Below are 13,461 nucleotides of genomic sequence, written 5' to 3'. Positions count from 1 at the left end.
ATTTAATTAAACCTAAAGAAAAGTTTCCTTTTTGACTTGCCATAAACTTTATTTAGTTTCCAGGACCAACTAACTACTAAGCACAGTAAATTTCCAAGCTTTTCACTCAAATCTCAATAGTATTTCACCTTCAGAATTTTATTTTTTTTTCCTGGACTGTTAGTGGTCTTCATGGTTTGTTGGTTACATCTTCAAGTCACATTTCTGCTCTAAATCATTATTGTGCACTTCCTAACAACTGTATTGTGCTTGTTGTTATTTCCCTGAAAAATCTTATTCCACTCCTCAAGGACTTTTGCCTCTTTGAGAAAGCCATCTTCCTCCGGTTGTGGGACAGTGTTTTCTTTTCTGAGAGCCTTGTTCTCCCCACGAAGGACCTGCTCCTCCTTCCTCGGAGTCTGTCCTTCCAATCCCAGTGCTACTCCCTCCTTCCTCGGGGCCTCTTCTTCCACTCCGACTGCTCCATCCTTGGGTCTCACAGCCAGGATCACTTCATGGACAAGTGTGATTTCTTCCTGAAGAGGCTTTGCTCATTCTGGAAGCCTTTCTCCTGCTCCTTGGGAACCCAGATCTGGGCCTCCAGGGCTCAATTCTGTTGCCAGTAAGACTTTCTTTCTGGGTTCAAGAGGTTAACTGTTTTTCCAGATGGTTTTTGGCTCTCTAAAGTCATGCTTTTAACTTTCCGGAGGACCTGATTTTGCTGCCAAAGGGACTGGTTCTCTTCCCTGACCAACTGGTCATATATTCGGAAGGCTTTGGTTTCTCTTCGAAGGGTTTTATTTTCCTCCCAGAGGGACTTCTTTTCTTCTCTAAGATCCTTGTTCTCATCTTTGGACATCCTATTATCTCTCCAAAGATTTTGTTTTTCTACCCCATGAGATTCATGCTTGAACTTACCTCCATCTTGAATGCAAGAGAAAAAAGAGGAAAATAAGCACAATATTCTGCTTCTATTTATCCACTTTGATTCAGAGGCAACCATTGTTTCTTGTGTTTTATCTGAGAAAAGAAGACATATATATGTATAGATAAACTCTAGGTGAAAATATCAGATGTTAGTTTCAACCAAAAATGAACTAATGCAATCTGTAGTAGAAAAGTCCAGGATTTGTGGAGAATTTTTTCACATAGAATTGGTCATTGTGTCAACATGCAAGGACTAATATAGCAGGGATTTAAAAGAAGCTCAGTCAGGCCACTGCAGGAGAACACAATGAAAACATGAAAAGAAGTCAATAAATTGGCTATTAGGTTGATATAACCCAGACTGAATGAGTTTGAAAATCAACACATAAATTATAAGTTGATAACTTTATTATAGATTGCATATTGAAATTGATTGAGAGTAAATACATTGAATTATCTGTGTGCCCGTGAACTAAAGTATTTCTGCTAAACAAATCTGCATAATTTCTATAACCTAATCACGTGTTATTGACACAGAACTCATAACTTGCATTAAAAAAATTCCTGTCTTTGTAAGAACCAGAAAACATTTTTAAAGAAGTTATACACTATACTTTTATCACATTAATTTAGGTTATTAAAGTGATATCAAATATATAGTCAGTAACACATTTGAGTGATGTCTGAATTCCCTGGAAGCGATTTCTTTCAGTACTAGTATTAGGCAGCATTTTATGTCATCTATAGTGATGTCATTTTGTGTTGACACTAATGATATAATTGGTACTATTTGTAACAATTGACTGGTTTTTAGTGTGTGTTCTAGGATAAAAAGTTAAATGCATTTAATAAGGGAAATTCTCAAGTTATATTGGAAATTGCTATTTGATATTATGTAAGTGTTTAGTCATGGAAGACATCTATCTAAACTATTAACATAGATTAAACATATTGACTTTAGTTATCAGCAAAACACTTCTAATTATTATTTTCTAGGAAATGACAAATACTACAAAATGCTGTTCAATTAAAGATAAAAATATTTGAAATGATTTTATAAGCACTGCTGAATAATTAATATCAGGTAAATTTGTATATTACAAATATAAGGAAATAGCAGTGGCAAATTGTTTACTCTGGTATGCCTATCTAAGATAACTGTTATATTAATCAATTCATGCTCCTTGCTAAGTTAAAAACAACTGGGTACTGATTTTTATAATTTAAAAATTTGTGAACTTTTAGAAAGATGTTAAAATGTTTCTGTGTTAAATAGATTTAAACTGGTTATCATTTTAAATTTCTAATTGGTAAAAGTGTAAACTTGTAAACTAAATATACAGTAGCATTTATAAGCCAAAATCACTCACAGTGAATAGAGGTTTACCAATTTATTCATCTTATCAGATTTCTTAGCAGCTGTTTACATTTCATCTGTTTAACAAGATTAAAAAATGGATTGGAAGACAATATTGGAAAGATCTTAGCTCTCCTCAAATTGATCTACATATTCAATGGATACCCTGAAAAATAATACCAGCAATATGCTGTGTCCACATGTGTATGTGTATTTATAAATTGAAAACTGAATTCTAAAATTTTTACTGAAAGGCAAATGGCCAGAAGAAGTGAAGACAATTTTGAAAGATCAACATGCTGAAAAGCTTAGTGTATTAGTTAGAGTTCTCTAGAGAAACAGAATTAGCAAGAGATATGTGTAAATATAAAATTTATATAGTTTCACCTAACTGTGGGGATGTAGTGTCCAAGGTCTGTAAGGGCAGGTAGTGAGCTGACAACTCCAGTGAAGGTCCTCAACGAACTCTCAGGAGAGGCTGGCTGGGCAACCATAGGGATGAAAGAATTCAATATCTGTAGGGCAGGTCACAAACAGTCAGCTACAATGAAAGTACTCAATGAACTCTCAGGAGAGGCTGGCTGGATGAAGCAGAAAGAGTGATTGTCCTTCTGAATCCCCTTTAATAGCTTTCCAGTGATTAGATTAAGCATCACTCATTGCAGAAGACATTCCCCTTAGCTGACATGCAATCAGCTGTGGATGCAGTCAACATGGTCATGATTTAAGTCCACGAAATGTCCTTAAAGCAACAGACAGGCCAGCACTTGCCGGATCAAATGGGCACCATCATCTGGCCAAGTTGACACATGAACCTGACACCTAGTAAAACAGATTGTATAGTGTTAATTCGAGGACAGAAAAATACGTGATGGATCAGAACAGAGCACTCAAAAACAGACCCACGGGTGGGCCACGGTGGCTCAGTAGGCAGAGTTCTTTCCTGACATGCTGGAGACCTGGATTTGACTCCCAGTGCCTGCTCATGTAAAAAAAAAACAGACCCACATATGCATGGACACTTGAATTAGATTAAAACTGGTATTGCAGAACTGTGGGGAAAGGAAAGAGATTTCAATACATTTTCTAAATCAACTGCCTATTCATCTGGGGAAAATGGATCTTTATCACACCTTCCACCCAAACAAAAAATCAGATCCAGTTGGTCTGTAAATAAATATGAAAGTTGAAATGATAGAGCGTCAGAAAGCAACAAAGAATAATATCTTTATGACTTATTTTGAGCAGGAACCCAAATGCACCAGTCATCAAAGGAAGATTAAAGAAATTGACTACACTGGATTTTGGAACATTTGTTTATCATTAGACACCATTAAATTAGTACAGTAGCAACTCCCAATTTTAGAAAGAATATTTGTGAAACACATACCTGACGAAGGATACATAATACAGAATATGTTAATAATCCCCGATGGAAAATTTAAGAGACGGACAATCTAATGTATAAAAAAATAAAAGAATGGGCAGAAGAACTGACAGACATTTCCCAAAAGAGGATATCAAAATGTAAACTGATGCTGTAACTGTAATGTAAACTGATGTATGCCCAATTTCTCTAGAAATCTGAGAAATATAAATGATAATCATAATGGTATATCATCACTTTTCAAGCTCACACATACAAGACAAGACCAGGTATGATTTGAGCATTAAAGATAAAACAAGTCACTTTTAGATCTTTATAACTTACATCTACAGTGAAAAATACATGGGAGGTGATGAGAAATTATCTCATGACGACTTTCCAGAGGAGATAGAGAGGACAGTGGGAGATGACCTGTGGGCAGCTCCTTATAGGGCTGCCATCTGCTCATGTTCTGGGAAGAACATGAGGTGTTCTGTCCAGTTGCAGGTAAGCTGTGGTTTAGCCTTTGCTTTTATGGATATGTGCAAGGTTGCTAGGTGCCTTGGTGGAATTGCTCCCCTACATTACTGTATATCCAGAAAAATAACTAAAATTTAAAAGACTGACATTACAACACTGAGAGAAAGAGGAAAGTTAATGCCCTATTCTTGGCAGAGACATGGAGGAATCAGACTTTCATGGGCATGGAAACTGATGCAACCACTTTAGAGAATGGTTAAGGAATATCAACTAAAGCACAACATATATATGATCTATGTCACAGTAGTTCACATTTACCAATATATATAAATACATGGAAAGAGAGATCATAGCAACATTGTTCAAAATAGTTGCAATCTGGACATAACACAAATATTCACTAATAGATAAAAACAAATGGAGGTATATTAACACAATGGAATTACGATATAGTAATTATAGTATATATATAAACTGATGAAGTACTGCTACATAGAACAACATTGATGAATCTCAACAAACAATAATTCCAAGTGAAATGAACAACATATTTCTTATGATTTCATTTACATAAAATCCAAAAGCATGCAAATCAACTATGTTACTGCTAATAAGAGTAGAGATTACTTCTGAGAGGTAGGAATGTGATAATGATTGGGATGCTGGTAGTGGTCAACTGTTAATTCCAGGTGGTGATTCTATTAGATTGCTCATTTTGTGATAATCCATGGAGTGGCACACATGATTTGTGCATTTTTATGGATGTATGCTTCCCTTCAATAAGACATTAATTTCAAAAGGCAATGTGGATTTTGGTGTATCTTTGCATCTGATAATTTTTATAGAAGTCTGTCACTTGGGCAGACTTCTATAAAAAGTCTTGGGCCAGTTATTAACTTCTCTCTCAGTTTCATCAATGGTATAATGGGGAATATGTGATCGTTTTCTTACGAGAACACAATAAATTGAAATCCATGTAATTAATTTAGAAGATGGCCTGGAAGATAAGTGAGTGTCACTATTGGCAGTGGCTGCAGTATCATTATTTTTATATTTTTCATCAGAACACCATTCCATTCCTTGTAGCAAAAAACACTTTCTAGAATATATTGGAACTATATCAAATGTCACTGGCATTATTGCTCCACTACTTTGTTTCATAAAATTACTTCATTTCCATGTATTTCAAAAATTCTAGTCAAATTACCCTTTCCATTATTGATAAATACATTAGTTCAGTTCTCTTCAGATAAACTGTGCCTTTCAAGGTGGTCTTGACTTTGGCATCTTTTAAACAAATTAAATAAAAGAGAGGTAGGAAAAAAAAGTGACCCTTGGATATTTAGTGTTACTATAGGTAGTAATACTGGAAGATAAAGATACTTCCTAGATTAAAGGTAAATAAATGTCATATTTAACAAAAAAAATTTCAGAAAGGAAACTTCTATTACATAGATATTTCTAAATGCCTGTTTGTCAGCTGGTAGATAATTATCTGGTTTTGGGCTTTTCATTTCTGTTTGCCAGTTGACTGGCACTATGCTCCACATGGTGTGGGAACAGGGTTCATATAGCTGCAGAATATTGGGTGGGGTAGAGTACAGTGAAGAATCAAAATCATGTCTTCAGGAAGTGTCACCTGCTTAGAAATCATAAAATGTCAGTTTATAGCCAACATCATTTTTTTTTCTGTGCCTTTTTAATTGAAGGCTTGACACATATTGACTGTTATAAAAACTTTATGAATGGGTACACAATTTCTGTTGTGTTTAAATAAAACTGCATTCTAGAATTAAAATTCCTGAAGATCAAAATCAATATATGCTCTAAAAACGTAGCCTAAATGTCTAAACTGAGCTAATATGAGGTGAAGTTATGAATTGCTGGGTCATAGGGTATATATGTTTTGTGTTAGTCAATATTGCTTAGCAATTCTCCAAGGTGGTTGCACCAGTTTTCTCCTCTACAAAATAAAACTTACCTAAAGGGAGCTGAGGCTATCACGTGATGGTTGGGTCCAAGAGTTCGGAAGATGAAGGGAGGGGCAGAAGTGGAGTCTTAAAATTTTATCTTCAACAACATTTGAGTTTCCAAACCTGAGAAATTACTCCAGTGGAAAAAAAGGAGAAGCAAGAATTAAGTATGATAAATGTGGCATTATTGAGACCTCAAGGAACCATTCCCAAACAGCATCATTCTTGCCTGCTCAAGTTCTGAATAAATTTAGCTGTGAAATTAGACCAACAGAATCAATTTAACATTAATATTATATGATGTCTAATGTTTAATATTTAATGTTGCCCCTCCCTATGCATTAACATTTTTCCCCACCTCCTAATTTCCATTTTCTCTTCCAGCCTCAGGTTTCAGAAACCCATTCGTATATTCAGTCTGTACTCTCTCCAGGCACTCAGCATTTGCACTCTTTTGTGAGCCGGTTATTTTCAATTGTTCCACAACAGCTGGTTCTTCTTTTTTCAGGCCTAAGCAACCTTTCTTTAGGGAAGTTTCTTCCTGAAATGAATTTAACCAATTCAAAACTTACTTCAGTTCATATAAATTTTGGCACTGGCTCTTGGTACTACCTGGAAGACTCAGGAATGTAGATGCTTCGTGGTTTCCTTCTTGACGATGTTCATGATATTTTTTTCTTTGTGTGCTGTATAGCAGGGTCACATTTCATTCTTTTTCCATGCGAGTTTCTTTGTATTGAAGCATATTTGTTGAATTTTTTTTGTTTGGTTTTCCATTTGTTTGTTTGCTTGTCTGTTTGTTTGGGAAGTGCATGGGCCAGGAACGGAACCTGGGTCTCCCGCACGGCAGGCGAGAATTCTATCACTGAACTACCCTCATAAACCCTCTTGATGGTGTTTATAAAAAAGGATTTAAGGCTGCTAATCTAGCCCTGCTGATGTAAGCTTGGCATTAAAATTTAAAGCTACAACTTCCCTGGTTCTCTGAAGTGCACTCAGAATTCAGCTGCCAGGAAATATAGAAGTAAAATATATTCTGGAAATCAGTGTCTAAAAGATCTGTAAAAATGTAAGATGCTCTTTTGCCTCAAATTGAATTATTGCTTCATATATGCCTGCTTTGGAATATCTGAACTTGTGAAGTAAACAGTGGAAGCTTGCATATTAAAACCACTCATGTAACAACATGTCCAGGTATTTTCTTGCAGAGTAAGCAACGACTGCCTAGCATTTGTAGAGGGCAGCCTATCTAGGTGTTGTTTGCTAGGCCCCAGTAGCCAGCTCTTATTTATCAGACCTCAGTTGGGTTCTGCTGGAAGTTAAGCCCATGTGGTCAGTCTTACAGAGCACTGCATTGCCCCAGGTGGACCATTGAGAGCTTTTGCTGTGGTACGTGTGGCTTCCCAAGACACTCAGTGTCATTCCTGGAAGCTAGGCATCATCTGAGAGTGATGCCTTTGCTTAAGGCCCTGCAATAACCATATAGCTGACTTAAACATCTTGCAGAAGATTAAGGAGTTAAAAGACAAATAAATGCTCTACTGTACACAACTCATGCAGAGTAACGTAAACGTCTCCCAAGGTTGAAATAACCTGTTCACAAAGTAAAATCCAAGGCCTAATGCCATACATTCTGCACACAGGAGTAGCCTCAATCACTCCTCCAGATTACATTTATTTACTTTTCAGAATATATCACCAGTTCACCAAGTTTTAGTGACTTTGAAGTGAACCACTTAAAACTGCAGATGCTGGACCTTATATAATGTACACTGTGGCAGGGACAAGTTAATAGCAGGTACTCTGTGAGTGAAAAGAGAGGAGCTTATCTGTACGCATGTAAGATAAATCACTCCACCTTCCCAAAGCAGAATGAGTAAAATGGTGTAGAAAAACTAGAAAGTACATAAGTTGAGAGTCTTCTCAGTGAATAGAGATGTACCTTTGAGGAAAGACATTCATGGGAGGAGATTCAGGACCAGCAATGTGAGACCTAGTCCTATCAGAATCTGAGATTAAGGACAAGTAATGCAATCATAAGAGGCTTTGTGCAATAGCCCAAAAATCAAATACCTCAGAAATGAGCTTCAAGGTCACCAGACTAGGCAACAACTGTCTTTCATTTTGTTAGATCTGTTTGACATGGTTAATTTTGACCTACATTGTGGGGAACAATTAGGATATGTTTTGATTTGTGCATCAATTTCACTGAAATTCCATTATTGCCTTAAACAAAACAGAAAAGATAATCAAAAACAACCTCTTAATTTTTTTTGTTTGTTTGTTTGGGCAGGCACCAGGAATCGAACCGGGGTCTCCAGCATAGCAGGTGAGAATGCTACCACTGAGCCACCATCCCCTGCCCTCTTGATTTTAACTTACATTCAAAAACCATTTCCTAAAGTTAAAGAAAACAAAATTCAATCACTTCAATGGTTTGTTTGCGTTAAATGACTATCTAATTACTTTATAGAAAATTACCTTTCTTCCTTAAAACAGCATGAGGTTGCCAAATGCACTCCTGTTGTAGCGAGGAGCTTTGCGCTATTTGGCTTTTGGGCTCCATCTGTGTTTGTCGGCATCTGCTTTCATGCGCCTCAAAACCCTCTCAAAAGGAGCACGGAGAATCTGCAATGCATGTCAGGGCACCCAGCCAGATTAGAAACTGCCAAATATTGACATCAGGTTTTGTGAGAAGAATTAAGTTAGTTAAGCCTTCTCTAGCACAGCAATGCTGTTGTCGGATGAAAGGTTATGCCGACTGAATCTCTATTTCTACCCTGCTGGGAAAAGATCATTTGGAAGTGAGAGTGTGAAGTTATGATGTGATTTGGACATTTTATGGTGACCTAGCCTCTTCTAGAGCTATTCTTACTGTGTCTGATTTTGTTGCTAGTGATTTTTTTTAACTGTTGTTCTTCAATTGTCACCCTTTAACATGGAGTATAGCATGTGAGCAGCTTCATGTATTACATTTTAGAGATTTTATGGTTCCATGCATATCTTCAATAATTCATTGTCCTCTGTAGCAAAAGTGCTGATGTGCATGTTTCCTCTTTATAGGACTCTAGATGTTTTCTTCCCAATAAATGATTTGGGATGGATTGATGAGAAAAGAAAATTAAAATTCAAAAATGAAGGCAATAAGAAACCTCTCAGGGCCAAGCCTTGAATTGGGGCATTTAATTAACACCTTCAATATTAATTTTTTTCATCAGTAAATGGGAATAATAATAGTATATCTTTGTAGCTTCAATTTCAGGATTAAACAAATTAATATATGTAAAGTGCTAAGAATATATAATTAGTGCTGAATGAACTTAGTTGTAATTATTTTCATGCATATAATGAATTCCAAACAGGAAATAACAGTAGAAATAATATTTTAAGTGTTTATAATATTGTGTGGTCTGAAAAACTTTTCATATGTTTCAATTCATTTGAGCTTATGATAACTTCAGAAAAATAAAAACGAATTTAAAAATTTGAATCTTAATACCTACTACTTCAATTAATATCCTTGGAAATTAGGAATAAAATATTATAATGACTTATTCAAATTCACTTGGTTACTAATTAAAGGCAGAACTCGGGGATTTTGACTACAAATCTGTAGCTTTTTGTTCTGTGCCAGGAGTTCTCACAGAGAGAATGGGTATCAGACTCAGAATTTTGGGAGAATTTTTTTCAGACTACATTATATGGAGGAACAAGATATTTTTCTCCATGGCTACTAGGTTCAATTAGATGATACCTCCGAAAGTACTATTTAAAAAATCAGGACTTAAAGGATGACTTTGATTACTAAATCATTATATAGATATTCTTTTTTGTTTTCTGGTATATTGGAGTGCGCAGGAGGAAATTCCTGAAATCTCTAAATTGTAATCCATCTGCCTTGATCTTTGATAATGATTGTATAGTCCTCGTCTTCTGCCCCTGTGATTATAAAAACCTTGTAACTAACCTTCCTTTGTACCTGTTATCCAGTTTTTCAACTTTAGAGTTTTGTAATCATTAAAGACAGGCCCTAATGTTTATTAATGAAGGGTCTTGGGTCAGCCCAGAACTAACTGACGCCAAGTTCAAAGTAATCTTCATAACCGAGATTGGATCTAACCAAAATGGGCCCACCTGACATGCGCAGTAGTTTAGACATTAACCTACAAGTCACCTAGACCTCATTCCACCATTTTCTTACACACGTGTTGTGACTAAGCCTGCAATCAATCTGCATATGCTCAGTTGTTAGATCACCTCTAATTGCATTATCCTAAACCCTGTCCATCTTTTCTTTAATAAAACTATCAGAATTATTATGGTTCAGGGAGGCAGATTTTGGACCACTAGGCCATCTGCTCCCTAGTAAGCACCTAATAAACTCTTTCTCTCTTTGAAACTCCAGTGTCTCAGAAATTGGTTATCGAGCATATCAGGCAAAAGTGTCCACAGCCTTTGTCTGGTAACAGTACTTCATCATTTTATATTTCAGTATCCAAGTGAACTTATAGGATATCTTAGAAAAGAAGACTGAGAGTTTTGATGGAATACAATTATAGAATAGATATGCATTCATACAGTCATCCAAGTGGCTTGGTCTCTGAAGAGCAGAATAATAAATAAATAAAGCTTTCTTTTAGATGTGAGTATAAACAATGAATATCAGAGAAAATGAGGAAGCTGGTTTAGGCTACTTTATTACACAGGGTGCCTTTAGGTCGTTAACTGTGTGTGTTTTATTTTTTCCTACATACACCAATAAGCACAATATTGTTGCCTCATTGCCTTACTTTATTTATTTATTTATTTATTTTTCTTATATGGGCAAGCACCGGGAATCGAACCCAGGTCCTCTGGCATGGCAGGCGAGCATTTTTGCCTGCTGAGCCACCGTGGCCTGCTCTGTCTTACTTTTTAAGCAAATATTCTGAATTTGGAGAGGAGGTATCACTATAAGAAACTTTCACCGTTTATTCAGTTTTCTCTAAAATATTTAACTAAGAAGAAATTGTAAACTATTTCTAGTAAGTCAAAATTGTTGGAAATAAATGTCCCTTCATTTGATCAGCCGTAGACCACATATTTTTATAGTCTACAGGATTAAAAGGACTACAAAATGGGTTTCTCTCAATGTTCTAATCAAAAGGGAAAAAAGATACAAATGTTTTTGAGATAAACTACTGGAAACATTTCTCCATATTCTTTCTAAATCATTTCCATCCCACAAATTCATATAATAAAAGAAGTGGAAGGACAAGTTCATTATGCTGTCTTGTCCAGGTGCCTTGTCTCCACTAATATTTCATAATGAGCAACTCTACCAATTGATTCTGCATTGTACTTTTAAAAAAAATCAAGTTTTCATATTTACATTTCAATGAAGCTGTAGCTCAAAAGTGGGGTGCACAAAATGACTGTTATTCTGAAACAATTGCTTAGAGCAATTTCAATAATAAAGGAAATTAATTATGTAAATGTCCAGCTATTCTCAGCCATTCAGCCTTGATGAGCTTTAGCAGAGAATAAGAATCTTAGTACATCTCTTGCACTTTACTTCAATACCCAGTGAGGGTGATATTCACAAGAGAGAAACTGCTCAATGAAACTGAAACATTTATCATATATAAATATGCTCCTGGCACATGTGTTGCAGAGAAAGGAGCACATGAAGCGAACATATTTATAAAAACAACATAGATGTTGAGTTGAAAGAATAGCAGTACAATTTTAAAATGGAGGAATAGTTTCTAACTTATAGTAATAATAAGGAAGTGCCTTTTTATGGCATCTACTGTAGCTGGAAGGGAATTTAGAGATAATTGAATCCAACAACTTCACTTCAGATGTAGATGCTGATGTGGAGAAAAGGCTAAGTGTTCTTGCCTAAGGCCAAATGATTGGTGAGGAACAGAGCTCTTGCCAGATCCAAGGTATCTGACACTGAGACCACATAACTTTTCAGTATGTCATAGGTGACTTTAATTTGAGTGATAAAATTGTTTTATTTCATCTTAAATAGTGAAAATTCTGTGAGTTTTTATATTGTGACTTAAGGAGTCTTTTTTCTGTTTCCTAGTTTTGTGCGAGCCTGAAAAAGGAGGATCTCTAATTTGCCTGGGCAATCCATGAATTCAACACTCTGTTATGTGATGTATTGGCCTTGGGGTACCAAAGTACTTGTTTCTGGTTCTAAAAGTCCTGTAATAGTCCTTGGCTTTGACTTACACATTCTTGTATTTCTCTGAGAGAAATCACAAGAAGTAATTCCGAGCAGACCCACACTTGAGAGTAATAGCAACAGTAGACGAGGAAGAAGGAGAGTAGAAGCAGTTTATTTTTTCTTTATGATAGGAAAAGAACTATTTCTTTTCAGGAATTTCAACAGCATGTAACACATTTGTATTGCACTTAAATCCAAAGTACATAGACTATTCTAAAATGAACAGCTATGATCCCTGTCCTTAAGTTACTAGAAATTGATTAAGACATTCAGGTAATCAAATAGGAAACACATGAAGCAGGGGGTTAACTAAGAGCATGCTGTGAAATAACTGAGTACACGGCACTATATAATGCTGAACTGATATTTTCAAAAACTAAATCAGAATGTGAGAAACACTGTAATAATGCTTGCAGGCTAACAAGGAAAAGGGCATTTGAAAAAGGACTTGAATGAATAGATGGAATTGTAACTAATCTAGACTTGACAGAGAAAGAACAAATGAAGGAAGCAATGTGAGGAAAATTAAGAAGGCAGAAAAGAAAAACGTGGGCACATCAGTAACAAGGATTAATTGAAATTCTCTCAAGGACTATTCCTTCACATCGATCATATACATTCACGAATGTAGGTATGCAATCGCTTACTAAATTGGCCCTGAATCTTAAGTCTGTTTTCATTTCCTCTGCAAACAGCATTCCTTTCAGAATTGTGCATTTTGATAATACAAACCTACTTACTTAATACAAACCTAATTACTTAATAACTGTTCTTTATACAGACATGTTTTTCTCTCCTCCATAATTCTTGTTATTATATGTGTGCTACCAACATTTGCATTATTTATATCTTTGAAGACTTATCATGACCTGTAAATTTCCACATTTGCTTTGTGACAGTCTGCTGAACAATAGTAGGCTTATTATAAGCAAGAAATTCAACACCTTCTTACCAAAAGACAGATTGCCATAAGTAGAACAACAGTTATGAAAAATAAAAAAAATATATAAAAGTCCCAACCTAACAACAGATGTTGCTATTCCTGCCAAATATTGCTTTGTCTCTTAGCCACATTTCTGGAAGAAAAGTGAAGTGTAGTAAGTTAATCAGTCAAATATCATTTTATTTACAAAGTTCATATTGATAATCCTTTTCAGTG

The 13,461-nt window shown here is 35.6% G+C and overlaps 1 long non-coding RNA gene across 1 annotated transcript; it reads right to left on the bottom strand.

Moving 5' to 3' along the window:
- Positions 1-230: 230 nt before the first annotated feature.
- LOC143679375 (uncharacterized) lies at positions 231-6,178 on the bottom strand. The gene is made up of 3 exons (XR_013173699.1): positions 6,091-6,178; positions 2,656-2,778; positions 231-999 (listed from the first exon to the last, which is right to left on the bottom strand). It is a non-coding gene; the product is annotated as an uncharacterized LOC143679375 (long non-coding RNA).
- Between the last annotated feature and the right edge of the window lie 7,283 nt (positions 6,179-13,461).

The sequence above is a fragment of the Tamandua tetradactyla genome, chromosome 4 (assembly GCF_023851605.1).
Source record: "Tamandua tetradactyla isolate mTamTet1 chromosome 4, mTamTet1.pri, whole genome shotgun sequence".
Taxonomy (NCBI): domain Eukaryota; kingdom Metazoa; phylum Chordata; class Mammalia; order Pilosa; family Myrmecophagidae; genus Tamandua; species Tamandua tetradactyla.
The sequence above is the reverse complement of the archived record's forward strand: the minus strand, read 5'-3'. Positions and strand labels throughout refer to the sequence as shown.